Source organism: Orcinus orca, chromosome 3 (genome assembly GCF_937001465.1).
Source record: "Orcinus orca chromosome 3, mOrcOrc1.1, whole genome shotgun sequence".
NCBI classification, from domain to species: domain Eukaryota; kingdom Metazoa; phylum Chordata; class Mammalia; order Artiodactyla; family Delphinidae; genus Orcinus; species Orcinus orca.
The window spans coordinates 4,106,372-4,122,873 of NC_064561.1; positions in this window are offsets into that span (position 1 = coordinate 4,106,372).

A 16,502-nucleotide genomic window follows, 5' to 3' on the forward strand; every position below is an offset into this window, starting at 1 on the left:
TGCAGAATTTCTCTCCATTTCTTTTAGTGGTTAGGGTCTTTCTGGTGGGTGGACATTTGTGGCTTTTCCCAACCTGCATTCTTCCCCCCCACCTTCAGAAGGCAGCAGTACCCTGGCTTTGCTGCTGCCTGGAAGGGGTGGGGTGGGGGGGTGCTCTACCACATATTAGAGACTGTTAGAGCCTTTGCCAACCCATGTCCTCTTTCTTCTGGGCACACAGCAAGACTGCATTTCCCAGCACCCCTTGCAGTTGGGGTATCCATGTGATTGAATTTAGCCAATGGGTTGTGGGTGGAAGTGATGTGCCCCTCACTTCCAGTCCTAGCCATGCTCTTTCCACCTTGATGATGGAGAAGCCACAAGACAGACAAGTTTGGTTCCTGAGTCATCTGGTGGAGAAAAGCTGCCTGCTAATCAGGAACACCTGTTTGCACTTTATATGAGCAACAAACAAATTCATGTTGTGTCGAGTCACTGAGATTTGCCAGTCTCTTACAGCAAGGAGTGTTACCTTGACCAATCCACACCATTCCCACTTTCCAATCCTGTGGTTTGATTGGCCCCACCCCAGGTCTGGGTGGAGCTTAGGTGATTTCAGCCAATCACTGAATCCTTTTCCTACTAGTCTCCTGATTGGGTCAGCCATAGTCACATGGTCAAAGGATGCAGCTGGAGAGATTTGATGGGTTTCCAGGGACCACCACATTGGGAGTGCTCAGGCTGCTGAGCCCAGTGAACCAAACCAGAGAACTGAGCTTCTAACATTTGCTCCTGGGAGAGAAAAAATAACTTAAAAAAAATTTTTTAATGCTCTGGACTTTTTCCTGGATGGTCCAAATTCGGAAACTGTTCCCCCAGGTTTAACCACCTTGATGATTCCCAGACCTCCATCTCCAACTAGATCTGGCCCCAGTGCTCTAGCCAGTTCCTCTGGTGCCCCCTTCTGGATGTCTACCAGGTACAACCTACCCAACCACCAATGCATTGCTTTACCCACTTTTACCAGTTCCTCTTTCTGTACCCCATCTCAGCAGTGGCCCAAGTATTTTTCTGGTAAGCTGGAAACAAGACTCAACACCTCATTTTCCGATCCCTGCCCCCAATTCCACACTCACCAAGTCTTAACTGATTTTACTACTATTGTCTCCAGCCCACCCCCTCTCTCTATCCCCACTTACCTTTTTCAGCCTAACGCTAGCTCCTGCAACAGTCTCCTTGATGGCCTCTCAGCATCCACACAGCAGCCAGAAAGATCGATCATAAGTGTGAGTCTGATCCTTCCCCTCTCTTCCTCTATAGCTCTCAATGGCTCCCCAGTGCCCTCCAGAAAAACTCTAAATGATTTTTCAAAATACCTCTCAGTCTAGTTACTCCATTCTTCCCTGCCCCACCTCTACTCCTCCTCATGCATCTAACACCTATCATCTTTAGATGTCAACCCTCCAGAAATCTTCCCTTGACCCCCTACCCAGTGCTGAGAAAGGAGTCTCCCCTGCACTGCCACAGACGCCTGAGCTTCCCCCATCACAGGTCTGACCACCCGATGCTGTAACTACCTGATTATCTGTCCTTAAGTTCCAGGAGGACAAGGACTGAGTCTGTCTTGTCCACCACTGTCCCCAGCCCCTTACACAGCACCTGGCATCCAGCAGGGGCTTAATAAACTTTTTGGAATGACCGAATAGATGGAGGAAATAGAGATGTGAATGCCACTGTGCAAAGCGGGTGCTGTGGGTGCCCCACGCTCATGCCCCCAGCACCCACATTTTAATGGTACTAGCCAACAGCATCCTTCTGCCGTCACCTGCCTCTCCCTAGCTGAAGCTTTCTCAACCTGGGTAACAGGCAGGTGGGAAGTGCCAGGGAGTTGATGCTTCCAGAAGCAGCCCTTGGCCAGTGATGGACAGAAGCTGATGCATAAATAATCCCAGCTCCTTATCCCTTGGATAGCTCATGCTGTCTCCCCGGGAGGGGTCCCCAGTGGGTTCCCAGGGGGACTGAGTCCCGGTTGCCCTAGACAGTCCCTTGTTCCTGAGCCTTGGTCCCTTCCATTCCCTCCCCTCCCTTATGTACCTAAGCCCCTCCAGGGGCTTCCTGGGATCACCTCCCACATAAACTATTTGCCCCCAAACCCTCATTTCAGAGGTTGCTTCCAGGGAGCCCAGCCTGAAACAGTGCAATGGAAATCTCTCAATCCTCTAACCCAGTTGCCAACACTTCCAGAACTTTGACGTGCTTTGGGGGGAAAAAATCCCCCCAAAACAATAAAACCCATCGCCTCTTGCTCCTTGTCATCTGTGGAACTCGCTGTCTCCACGCACAGACTGAGACACTTGCAGTTGTGTATTAAGCGTGTGGGGTTTTTTTTTTCGAGAGCAAGATTCTCTTCTGCAATGTGTGTGCATGTGTGTGTGTTTAATGACTTTCTCATTTTGAGATCAGGCCAGACAGCTTTTTGAACAAAGTCTGCCCATGTCCTGGAACATATAGAAAATTCTCTCGGCGTAATAGCACTCCTACCGGCTTGCCCGTCTATCACAGACACATCACAGAATGAAAAGAAAGCACATTGATTGGATCTATTTCTAATCAACAGTCTAAGATACTGTTTGAAATCTTCCATTAGATGGAAGAATCTGGAAATGGCCTTGCCTTTTCTCTCAAGGGTGTGGGGTCTACAGGAGATGAGAGAGAATCATGGCAGCCATCAGCAAGCATTTACTGAGCACCTACTGTGTGCTGCAACCCCGGGCTGGGTGCTGAGGACACAGCAGTGACCAAGACAGACCCAGCTCCATCCTTCCTGTGCCGAAGACAGTCAGGTCACCCGTAGCCCGTGATCAGGGCCGTGATAGGGGATGCTCAGGCAGCTCTGGGTGCACAGACGGGGTGCCTGATCCAGCCTGAGATCAGGAAGGGCTTCCCAGAGTCAGAAAAAGCTGAGAACTGAAGGCTGAGGAGGAGTTAGTTGTCAAACCAAAACAAGAAATGGGAAAGCGCACTGCAGGGACAGGGAGTGGCCTGTGTCAAGGTCCAGGAGCAAGTGAGGGTAATTTGGTGTGTCTAGAGGGTGGGGAAGTAGTGAGAGAAGAGGAGTGAGAAGTTGGCAGCATCTGGATGACCATGGGAAGGTGTTTCAACTTTCCTGTGGACAAGAGGGAGCCATGGAAGTATTTAGAACAGGGGAGTGAGTGACATTTGTTAAAAATCATTTGGGCATAGAGTTATCATATGACTCAGTCGTCCTGCTCTTAGGTATATCCCCAGAAGACCTGAAAACAGGGACTCAGAGAGATACTTGCACACCCATGTTCACAGTGACCAAAAGATGATTTACAGCCGTCAAAAGGTGGAAGCAACCCAAGTGTCCATTGGCAGATGTATGCGTAAACAAAATGTGGTCCGTCGATACAATGGACTATTACTCAGCCTGCAAAAAGGAATGAAGTCCTGATACATGGCTCAACGTAGACGAACCCTGAAAACAGTATGCTCAGTTAAATAAGCCTTTTTCCATAAAAGGACAAATACTGTCTGATTCCACTTCTAGGAGGTACTTAGAACAGGCAAATTCATAGAGACAGAAAGTAGACTAGAGGTTACCGGGGGCTGAGGATGGAGAGTTATTGCTTAATGGGTACAGAGTTTCTGTTCGGCGTGACAAAAAAATGGGGGGAAATCATTTAAAAATGTCTGTGATGATTACACAACATGGTGAATGTATTTACTTTTTTTTGGGCTGCGCTGTGCGGCTTGCAGGATCTTAGTTCCCTGACCAGGGATCGAACCCCGGTCCCCTGCATTGGACACTCAGAGTCCTAACCACTGGACTGCCAGGGAATTCCCCTGCTGAATGTATTTAATGCCACGGAATTGGATGCTTAAAAATGGTGAAATTGGTCAATTTTATGTTATGTTTATTTTACCACAATTTTTTTTTAAAGTTAACAATATAAAAAGAATAAGAAAAAAATCGTTTGGGCTGCTGTGGGAGATGTAGGATGAAGCAATGAGTCTGGGCAAGCAATGATGGGGGTCCAGGCCAGAGTGGAGGCAGCAGAGGTGAGAAGTGGGAGGGGGGGGGCGTGTTTTGGAGGTGGGGCTAACAGGATGCTTTGGGGAGGTGACCTATCAGCTTCCTGTGGACCCCACCTCCAAGGATGGCCTTTACAAGCAACTGGGCTTACTGTACCCATTCTCCGGAGGCCCAGGCACTCCCACCTCACCTGCAAGTCCCCTTGGCCTCTTCCCCACCAAATCCCACCCTTTATGGACCAGCCCGGGGAGACACCCCCTCCCCACCCCCACACCCCCATCCCCCGCCAGCAAGGAGTCCCAGATGGGAATTAACACCACTTTTTCCGGTGCAAAGAGCGAGGCAACCCTGGGTAAAAACACTCCGTCTCCTCAGCGATTCCTTCACCCACCTTCACTTACAAGGTGCAGATGTAATACCTGCTTTTAAATTCGATTAAGTCAGATTCAGTTCTGTTACTGGAATACATTACCCAGCCAGAGACAGCGGGGGGGGGGAAAAGACAGGGAAAAAACACACACAAAACACAACACAGACCTATTTAGAGATTTCCCTCTAAATGGATTTTAATTCTCTCAATTTATCAGAGGCCAGAGGAGCTGCTGACAGCCAGCGTTTGTTCATTGTCTGCGAACCCAGTTTCAGCCACAAGGAGGGGGTGAGGAGAGGCTCAGCTTCTGTTCTGACATTTGCTTCCAGTGGAGGCCATGGGGGTGGAAGAGCATCTGCGGTCAGCCAGACTCGGGTTCGAATCCCAGCTTTGCCACTCACTGGCTGCCCCATGACCTGGAGCCAAGTACGGCACCCTCTCTGGGCCTCAGTGTACTCATCTGTAAAACGGGGACAGCAGGCGTGCTTGGCTCCAAAGATGGGTGAACACTCGATTATCCGAGAGGATTCAGGTCGAGTGAGAATCTTCGATACAGACGGGATCACACAGGACTAGATTCGTTTTCGGGAGCCCCACCCTTCCCTCTATCAAAACTTATCCTTCCTACGTCCCATTTCATCAGGGAAAGCTCTGACAAAGCCATGATGCCAGAGGACCCACGGGAGATAATGGTAGAACCCTCTCTTGCTCCTGGGAAGCCCACATTTGGTCCTGGGCTTCACAGATGCCCCACCCCCCAAACCTAGCGTGGCCCACCTGAGTGGGGCAGGTACCCCAGAATTCACAGCCCTGAGACCAGCACCACCTAGCTTAACCCTCAGCCTCCCATTTCACAGATGGGAAAACAGAGGCTCAGGAAAGAGAAGGGGCCGTCTTGAGGCCTCACACCTGAGAGCTGTCCCCAGGAGGCCTGGGTCCTAACCTGGTTGGGTCCAGACTTACCCTCGGACCTTGGAGAAGCATCCAGGCAGGGCCTCAGTTTTGCCATCTGTCCAAGAGGAGGAAGAACGGAAGGTCCCTCTGGGTCCTTCAAGTTCCGCTGTGCTCAAAGGATTGTCTGTGGGTTCAGTCAAAGTGTTCTGGGACCCCTGGGAGGGCCTTTGTGTTCTTCAGAGCCTGGGCAGCAGTCATGGGGGATTTTTTGCACCAGAATCCAAAGAGTTTTTGTCATTGCTACACCAGGACCTCCTCTCTTGAGTCCTGGCCTGTAATATCCCTTAGGGGCCTCCGTGGGCCATACTTGGCTTCTTGGAAAGGCCACTTTACCCACAGGAGGCCTCCTGGCATCCCAGACACACAGCCCCTCGCCTGGCCCTGCCTTGGAAGGGCTACTGAGGAGGGCGGGAGATGTAAAGGGTACTCCGGGGAATTCCCTGGCGGTCCAGGGGTGAAGGCTCTGTGCTCTCACTGCAGGGGACACTGGTTCGATCCCTGGTCAGGGAACTAAGATCCCGCATGCCACGCGGTGCAGCCAATACGTTAATTAATGGTCCCAGGATCAGGGGAGGAAAATTGAAAGAAAAAGATCAAATACAGTTACCCTTGAGGGGGCCTGCCTGACTGGGAGAGGGCCGAAAAAAGGGGCTTCTGAGGATTAGAATATTCTAATCTTGATCTGGTGGTGGCTACACGGGTTCATACCCATGTAATGATGCCTCAGGCCACACACTTAAGACTAGTGCACTGTAGAAGGTTTGTTGGACATGGATATAAAGGAGGGAGAAAGACTGAGAGATTGGCAAAGACAGAGACAGAGAGAGACAGACACAGAGAGATAGGTGAAGACAGAAAGAAATGGAAACAGAAATTGAGACAGAGACAGAAAGGGGGAGAGATGGAGAGAGACAGACATGAAGAGAAAAAGAGAGAAAGAGGTAGAAAGAGAGGAGGGGGGAAAAAATGAAAGAAAGCCGAAACAGAGGGGAAAAGGAGGTGGAGACAGGCAAACCGCCCAAGAGGGGGAGGGAGGCCAGGAAGCCAGGAGCCATCACACACAAACATGTCCTTAATTGTAATTACACGGGAACATCTAGTTTGTAGATGCAGCAGAAATGGAAATGCTACGCCTTGCCCATTAATCTAATGGCTGTTAGTCAATCACTCTTCAAAAGGAGCTCCGGTTGTGGCTGCATGGGGGGTGGCCTGCGGGGAGCAGATCGGAGGAGGTTTTAACCTAATGATGCCCTTAGAGAGAGACTGAGAGGCAGTTCTGGGGACAACCAAACTTCAGAGAAAGTCCTGGTTGGTGAATTTCAGAGCCCTGCCGGCAGCCACCAGCCCAGAGCTGGGGCTGGCTGGCGAGCAGGAATTCTAATCGGCAAGGCTGGGTCAGGGGAGATACAATGTATCCCAAAGGGATCCAGCGGTCCTTTAACTCACCCTAGAGGGTAGGAGAAAACTTCCTAAACGGGCTGACATCTGAACTGTGCTTAGATGTATAAAATGAGGCCAGCAAGCAAAAAAGGAAGGGAGAAGGTCCCTCCAAGTAGGGAAAACAGCTTGTGTGAAAGTCAAGAAGGAAATAAGTGGGTAACGCGGAGTGTGACTGGGAGGGGTGAGCTGGAGAGTCCGCAGAGGCCAGACCACACAGGGCCGCATAAAACATACTGAGGGGGACTTCCCTGGCGGTCCAGTGGTTAAGACTCCATGCTCCCAGCGGGAGCACGGGTTCGATCCGTGGTCAGGGAGTTAAGATCCCGCATGCCACACCGCACTGCGTGGCCAAAACAAAACAAAATTAAAAATTAAAAAAATACATATACTGAGGGAGAGGGAAGGGGGTAGGGGCAACACAGAGTTAGGGGATTAAGACGTACAAACTATTATGTATACAATAAGCTACAAGGATATATTATACAACACAGGGAATATAGCCAATATTTTATAAGAACTATGAATGGAATATAACCTTTAGAGACTGTGAATCACTATATTGGACACGTGTAACTTATAATATTGTACATCAACTATACCACAATAAAAAAAAAATACGGAGATATGTGGTTCTGCGGGTAACGGGGAGCCACTGAGGGTTTACAGCAGATGCACACAAGTTCAGATTTATACTTTAAAAAGATAGCCTTGCCTATGGAAGCAGATTTGGGGGGTCAATCATAATATCTTTTACTCACACAAAGAGAGTGAGCTTCCTGGTCCTGGTGGTATGCAAGATAAGGCGCCACTAATGACCCCGGGATGTGGGGGATTTCGGCATCAGGCAGAGGCTGGGATTGCAGAGTTGGGGTTCTCAGCTCGGAGGGTGGGAGGACCCTGCAGAGAGGGGTTCGATATGTTACTAATCTCACTTGGGGCCACACTTGGATATGCAATGGGGGGTGTGGATGAGTCAAAAACACCTGGGTGGGAGGCTTGAGTCAGCATCCGGTGCGTACCTCCCCTCCCCACCCCACCCCTTGCTACTCTCAGCCTGGAGTGACTCACTCATTCATTTGGCCTGGAGTGTGGAGGTCTGATGGGAGCGGAGGAGGAAAAGCCCACCCAGTGATCCTGCTACAACTCACCACTGCTGCTCATTTAGTGCTTACCATGGGCCAAGTGGTGTGCAGGAACCAAAACTCTGCCTCCCCCCAAACTCAGTACCTCTGGAATCTGTTGGCTCCAAAGTATATCTCAACCTCATCCACCTCTCACTCCTTCCATGGCTGCAACCCTGGTCTGGCTCCACCATTACTCATCTGGACCAGCACAGTCCCCTCCACCCTGGCCCCCCAGCTCCCGCCCTGGTCCCTCACAGGCTGTCTCCCCAAAGCAGCCAGAGGGTACCTGTGAGCACCTGAATCAGGTCCAGCCGGTCCTCTGTCCACAGACATCCAGGGCTCCCATCTTCCTTGGGGTAAAAGCCCAAGTCCTCCCCACAATTCCCAAAGCCCTGCAGGACCTGCCCCCTACCCTTGTCCCCTCCCTGCCCTCACCTCCTCCCTCTCCTCCCCTCACTCACTCTGTCCAGCCACGTGACCCTCCTCACTGTTCCTCCAACACACCAGGCATGGTGCTGCCCCAGGACATTTGCACTGGCTATTCCCTCTGCCAGGAATGCTATTCCCTCAGATCTTCTAATAGCTTCTTTTAATTCTGTCTAAACATCACCTCCTCAGGTGAGCCTTCCTTGATCGTTGGGCTAAAGTAACATCCAACTCATTCTCCTCCCACCTTTGCCCCTTGCTTTTATTTTCCTCACAGCATTGGGGTCCTCTGAAATGGCTGTTTTCCTGTTTATGTTTGTTTTCCTCACCAGACCTTAAGGTCCAGGAAGCTGGGCCAAGGCTTGCCTTGGTCCGTCTCATATCCCCAGTACCTAGCACAGGGCCTGGTACACAGTAAATGCTTAATATGTGCTTGTTGGCTGACTGAATGGACCTTTGCAGCACCTCCCCGGTTGTGGGGACTTTTATGGACCCCATTTCACACCGTGGGAAACAGGCTCAGAGAGGGGCAACCTGCAGGTGCTGCAGAGGCGTCAATGGCTGGAGGGTGTGTCCTGGGACTCAGTGGGATGAATGGTAGTGTCTCAGGCACAGACCAGCAAGCTGAGGTCCTATTTGACGGGGTTGGGGGGTGGGGTCTGTTCATGCCGTCTTGGGGACACTGTGTGTGCGCGTGTATGAGGGAGGGGGCTGCTAACCTAGGGGTGGGGGTTCTAATTTAGCGGTGGAGGAACCCTCTCAGTTACCTTCAGCTTACCCCCTAAAATCGGCCTCGGGATGGCCAGGCAAGGGGACCCGCGTGGGGAGCGACACGGAGTAAAGGGCTTCACGCTTATTATAAAAACTCACTCACAGCTTCGAACAAAGTGCAAATCCCTCTTCCACGAGCTCCCTCGCCTACCCTTCCCCTCCCTTCCCCTCCCTTCCCCTGCCCGCCTTTCTCCTTCCTCCTCCGTCAACACCCTCCCCGCTGGCCCCAGCAACAGCATCCCGGTCCCCAAGAGCTAGCGCCGGTCTCCCGCCCACGGGAGCCCACAGCCAATGGCCGCGCTGCCTGATGAGGTAATGCGTCCCCTCCGCGTTCCCATTGGCCAGCCTGGAGGCCTTTCTCTTGTCGCTCCCCCAGGAAAACTCAGACCTTGTGAGGCATGGTCGGGGGTCCCTGAAGCCTCTGGGCACCTGCACTCCCCTCCTAGCTGTGGGACCTCCATCTGCTCCTGCACGTCTGTGGGCTCAGGCCCTAGCGAGACGGGGAAGGCTGGACTTAGAGACCCCTGCCCGCCTCCCTCTGCTCCCAGGGGCGCCCAGTCCTCCCGTCTGCGCAGGAAAGATGGAAGACTCCCTCCCCCCACCCCGACCCAGCCCCCAGCAATCAAAAGACCCCAGAGCTTTGATTGACCTTTCAGGACAATTGCACATTAATTGAGCGCCCACTGTATGCCAGCCTGGGACCCACTGGGGATACTGCGGTGGTGAAATCGCACCCAGGTCCCTGCCCTCTGGGCTCACAGAATGAATAATGGCGAAGAGGGACAGAGCACCAGGCGGTCCCCTCTCCTTCCCCCTCTAGCCCAGGCGGCTGTAGACTGAGGGCAGAAAGAGTACGCAGGGTCCGGCCGTTTCCTGGCAGCCTGGCTGCGCTGTCAGCACTGCCAAGCCTGGCAGGGATGGCAGAGGCGCCGGAGGGGGAGGCAAGCGGGGGGCTCCCCTCTTAATTATCTTGTTCACTTGTTTATTTACTGGGAGCTTGGGCGCGTTGGGGGCTGTGCCTTCCTGTTCACTGTGTATTCATACAACAAACATTTATTTGATTCTGCCCCTCCCCCCACCACTGGTTCCGGTTTTATATACTTATTTCTTCCTCCTTTATCCCCCTCCCCTCCCGGAACAGTTCTAATAGGCTTTTTTTTTTTTTTTTTAATTGTGGGCGTTCTTGAGACTAGATAAGGTTGTTTTGTCTGCCTGTGTCTCTTTTTTCTTAACTTTCTTTTTGAGATGGAAAGCACAGATCTTAACTGTACAGCTGGATGCATTTTTGCCCAAGCACACATCCCCGTGGTCAGCACCCAGAGGGAGGGGTAGAACCAGGGCCAGGGGTTTGGGGGACCGCAGTGGAGGTGAGTCTTACAAGTGCAAGGTCAAATCTCATCTTTATCTGAAATTTTGATATTTTGTTCATTCTAGATTTTGTTTTGGCATTCGTTTTGGTTTTTCCAAATATTGCAGTCAAATGTTACTTACCTTGATTGCTGAGTTTTGCTGTGCTCCCTTAAATTTTGTCCCTCAGGACTGTGTCTTCCTCACCTTACCCTATTTCTGACCCTGTATAGAACATTCCACCACCAGGAACGCTTGGGGGAGGGGGAGGATACCCCTAGTGTATACGCCCCTCCCCCAAGGTAACTTTCTACTCTCCATCATCACAGTTTAGTTTGCCTATCTTTATTTTTTTTAAAAACAAGTTTCTTCTTGTTGTTTTTTTAAAAATAAATTTATTTATTTTTGGCTGCATTGGGTCTTCGTTGCTGTGTGCGGGCAGTCTCTAGTTGCGGCGAGCGGGGGGCTACTCTTCGTTGCGGTGCGCGGGCTTCTCATTGCGGTGGCTTCTCTTGTTGCGGAGCACGGGCTCTAGGCGCGCAGGCTCAGTAGTTGTGGCACTCGGGCTCAGTAACCACCTCAATAGATATTCAGCTGTTCCATCACCCCAGAAAGCTCCCTCGGGACATGTGTTTTTAATTTACAAAGAGCGGGGAGGGGAGGAGCACGAGACATCTCACTTTTTTTCTTGTTTTCTGAGCTTTCTGATTTGTTTTGAAGTCCCATCCATGTGCCTTAAAATGAACATCTTTGTCTATTATAACTTTCTTGGGGATGACTCCCCATAATCCTCGTTCTCCTGAGTCTTCTCCAGTTTATTTAATTATTTTAAAACTGAATAGCTAGTGGCTTAATAACCTACATGGGAAAAGAATCTGAAAAAGAACAGATATGTGTATATGTGTAACTGAGTCACTTAGCTGTACACCTGAAACTAATACCACATTGTAAATCAACTATACTCCAATATAAAATAAAAATTAAATTAAAAAAATAGCTAGCGACGACTTGCTGTGGCCTGGTGACATTCCAAGCACTTTATATCTATTAAATATAAACACACAAAAAATATATATATAAACAAAGTTATTTAATCCTGTCCCACAGCAGCATCACAAATTAGATACTTATCATCCCCATTTTAGAGATGGAAAAACTGAGGTACAGAAAGGTGATGTCCCCTGCTCCCATCCCAGAGTTCCAAAGTGGACAGAGCTGGGCTTTGAACCAGGCCCTGTGGCACCCCGGGCTCTGATCATGGCACACGCTGCCTCCACGCTCCTGGCAGGTAAAAGCAGTCAACAAAGATCAGCCAGAGGCCCACACTCCCTCTCCCATAATTCCAACACCTAAAAAGCTCCAAAAATAGAAAATTTTCATCGGATGACTCTAAAACTCATTGAGAATCAAGAGTTAATAGCCTTTGGGAATTCCCTGGGGGTCCAGTGGTTAGAACTCCGTGCTTCCACTGTAGGGGGCGCGGGTTTGATCCCTGGTCAGGGAACTAAGATCCCGCAAGCTGCATGGTGCGGCCAATTGAAAAAAATAAAGAATTAACAGCCTTTGATTTTTACTAAGCTTTATTTATCCCATTTATTGTATGTATGCATGTGTGTGTGTATATATATATCCTATCAACTGTTACTGTGTTTGATTGGGAAGGGAGAATGGGCTGCCCCAGGCCCTGCTGGAGGATGTTATTAATATATGCTGAGTACACCTTAATAGCGTCCTAAAATCTAGGACCATCTGAATTCCAAAACACATCTGGCCCCAAGGGTTTCAGACGAACTCTATTATTTGTTACTATTATTTATCGAGCCTACCGTGTGCCACCAATTCATTTAGGCAGTGGGGACACCGTAGTGACAAAGGCAGACCCAGCCCTCACAGAGTTCACAGTTCAGTAGGGAAAGAGGACAGATGTCGTGCTGGGTGGTTACAACACTGGGTGATTGGGCCCATTGCGGGGGAAGCACAGACCTGGTGGGGGCCCAGAGGAAGAACTTGACTCAGGCTGAGGCATTCAGGGAGGCTTCCTGGAAGAGGTGATGCCTGAGTGAAGACCTGAAGGGGGAAGAAAGGGATAGTAGGGGAGGGAGAACAGGGTATTCCTGTCCACAAGCAGAAAGTACAGCTTGTGCAAAGGCCCTGAGGTGCTCCAAGGGCCTGAAAACTGTCCTGTGAGCCTGCAAACTATCCTGGGAAGACCAAGAACACAGAGGTCCATGTTGGCTTTCCTGCCTGCCTGGTGAGGCTCGCATAACCCTCCTCTGACCCCAGGGTGCTGGGGCTTGAGCCTCTGCAGCTCATGGGCATCTGGCAGTCACATCACTGGTCTCCCCTGGGATCTCCTGGGGCTCAACTCTGCAGCCGTCAGGACCTGATTACATTGTAACGAGTATGGGCACCATTCACCCCATCCTTGATGCTAGGGAGACCCCCCCAGGGGAGACTGGAGTGCAGAGGCCTGAGCTGGGGGTTCACTCCATCCAACCATGCTCCCTAGGCCTTAGCAATTGGCCTGTATGAAGCTGCAGACTTTTTTTTTTTTTTTTTTTTGGAAAAAGACTTCACTCTGTGCAAATCTGGCATCTTTGTGGATCAATTGTCCATTTCTTCTACTTCTGGGTCAGAGATCCGGGAATCCGCTGCTCCCTTATTTCCCTTTCTCTTACCTTCCCCCCTCCATATGATACACAACAGTCCCCCCTTATCCAGGGGGAAACGTTCCAAGACCCTCAGTGGATGCCTGCAACCTCGGATAGTACCAAACCCTATATATACTATGTTTTTTCCTATACATACATACCTATAATCAAGTTTTTAATACAATTGTTAAAGGTTACACTCCATTTATACTTATTACAAAATATTGGCTATTGATAAATTAGGCACAGTTAGAATATATCCAAGTTGTCAGAATCACTACGCTTGCGCTTTGCAGCCACTATGAAGTAAGATAAGGGTTACTTGAACACAAGCCCTGAGATAACATGACAGTCAACCTGATTACCTAGACAGCTACTAAAGCCTGAGCAGGTGGGAGATGCTGAACAAAGGAATAATTCAAGCCCCGGGCGGGACAGAGGGAGACTGTGCAAGATTTCATCACGCGGCTCAGAATGGCAGCAATTTAAAACTTATGAATTGTTGATTTCTAGAACTTTCCATTTAATATTTTCAGACCTTGGTTGATGGCAGGTAGCTGAAACCACGGAAAGCAAAACCACAAATAAGGGGGAACTACTACAATCCTGTCACCTGTGCCTGCAAAATCTATCCCAGATCGGCCCACTTCTGTCCCCTCCTCTGTCTCCACCTGGTCCAGCCCCCATCATGACTGGTCCTGCCTCAGGGCCTTTGCACTGGCTGTTCCCTCTCCCTGAATGCTCTTCCCCCAGCTGTAATAACCTCATCTATTTCCTTTGCTTTTAAAAATGTATGTCAAGGGACTTCCCTGGTGGTCCAGTGGTTAAGACTCTGCGCTCCCAATGCAGGGCACAGGTTCGATCCCTGGTCGGAGAACTAAGATCCTGCATGCCAGGCAGCACGGCCAAAAAAAAAAAAAAAAAAAAAGTATGTCAAGGATGTAAGTTCCAAGAAGGCAGTGACTGTGCCTACCATGGTCACTGTTGGGTCTCTAGCTCCTAACACAGTTTCTGGTACACAATAGGTGCACAATAAAAATTTCTTCACAATGGAAAGAGATTTTTTTGGAAATACATTGAACCTCAGAAAACAGCCTGGTTGTATTCCCAAGTCCGGGGTGGGAGCATTTGGCCACAGACACTGATAGAGATTTAGAAAAGGAAAAAAAAAAAAAAAAGCCTCCAAATTTTGGTTGCCTCCCTCTGCCTTTAATTATTTTGTCGACAAGGCTCACAATTCAGCAAGTCAAGGTGGCATTTGAGAGGGACGGTTCCCTTTAGTGTAGCTGACAGCTAATTTGTGGGAAGTTTAATTACAGGCGGCGTTAATTAACTGGCAGAGTCCTGGGCAAGGAAGGCAGCCATCTGTTCCTAAAAGCATCCTCCCCTCCTGGGTCTGGCTGGGAGGCTGGGAGGGGTGGGCTAGGAAGAGGACAGGGCGTGGGGACGAGGTGGAGACAGAGGAGGAGGGTCAGGTGATGAATCACAACCTTCACAACCTCCCTTCCAGTTGCCATCAGGGCTGAGATCCTCCCTGTGGCCCGCACCATTTTGCAGCTGCCTCCAGTGGTTGCTGGGAGTTCCTTGGAATCTGCTTTTCACTGGTTGTATCATAAGGAGCAGAGGGTGTGGAGCAGAGGGGGTGACGAACACACTATCCTCAGGTCACATTGGAGTGGATTGGCACCCGCCAATGGAGGTCGGAGGAAGAGCTGGGTCAGAGCCAGGGGTGAGGGATGCCCTAAGCAGCCTGAACTGGGAGTGGGGGCATCACTCTGCCTCTCATTCCATCATTCACCCAGCTTTGTCCCTTCTCAGCTCTCTACCCTGGGGCAAGTCACTTAACTTCTCTGGGCCTCCGTTTTCTCATGTGGAAAATAGGATTGATTACAATAGGACCCAATTCCATTTGTCTTTTTGGATAGTTGGGCCCAAGTGTTTTCAGGCTGCTGAAGGGAGCTTTGTTATGAACTTGAAGTGTCATTACTTGTTATTACTGGGCCTTGTAGGACTCTGGGTCCTTGCATATGCTGTTCCCTCCTCCTGGAACACCCTTCCCAGTCCTGCCCAACTGCTTCTGTTCTATCCCTCAGGTCTTGAGGTAGATGCCCTCTGCCTGAGAAGCTTTCTCTGACCCTCCAGGCTGGGGCAAGTGCCCCTGTGGACCCTCACAGCACCTGTGCATCCCCCATCACCCCCGAGTCACACTGTCACTGCTTTGTCATGGCCCATTCCTCCCACCAGACTGGGAGTCCCATGCTGGCAGGGACTGGGTCTGTCTTGGTCACTACTATGTCTAGTGTGCCCAGCACAGGCTTGAACAAGTAGGCGGTCAGCACCAATTGTTGTACAGACAGACAGCTGGAGCCATGACACACATCAGGACGTGGTGGCCAGCAGAATGCAGAAACCAAAGTTAGAGCCATTTAAAAAGGAACAAAATAGAGCCATTTGAAGAGACGTGAATGGACCTAGACACTGTCATACAGAGTGAAGCAAGTCAGAAAGGGAAAAACAAATATCGTATAATATCGCTTATATGTGGAATCCAGAAATGGTAGAGATGAACTTATTTGCAAAGCAGAGTAGGGTCACAGATGTAGAGAACAAACTTATGGTTACCAAGGGGGGAAGGGGGTGATGAATTGGGAGATTAGGATTGACATATATACACCACTATGTATAAAATAGATAACTGGGACTTCCGTGGCGGTCCAGTGGTTAAGACTTTGCCTTCCAATGCTGGGGGTGCAGGTTTGATCCCTGGTCGGGGAGCTAAGATCCCACATGCCTTGTGGCCAAAAAGCCAAAACATAAAACAGAAGCAATATTGTAACAAATTCAATAAAGACTTTAAAAATGGTCCACATCAAAGAAAAATCTTAAATAAATAAAATAAAATAAAATAGATAACTAATAAGGACCTACTGTAGAGCACAGGGAACTCTACTCAGTGCTCTGTGGTGACCTAAATGGGAAGGAAATCTGAAAAAGAGTGGATATATGTATACACATGACTGAGTCACTTTGCTGTACAGCAAGAAACTAACACAGCATTGTAAAGCAACTATATTTCAATAAAAATTAATATATAGGGCTTCCCTGGTGGTGCAGTGGTTAGGAATCTGCCTGCCAATACAGGGGACACGGGTTTGAGCCCTGGTCCAGGAAGATCCCACATGCCGCAGAGCAACTAAGCCCATGAGCCACAACTAGTGAGCCTGTGCTTTAGAGCCCGCGAGCCACAACTACTGAAGCCCCTGTGCCTAGAGCCGATGTTCTGCAACAAGAGAAACCACTGCAATGAGAAGCCCATGCACTGCAACTAAGAGTAGCCCCTGCTCGCTGCAACTAGAGAAAGCCCATGTGCAGCAATGAAGACC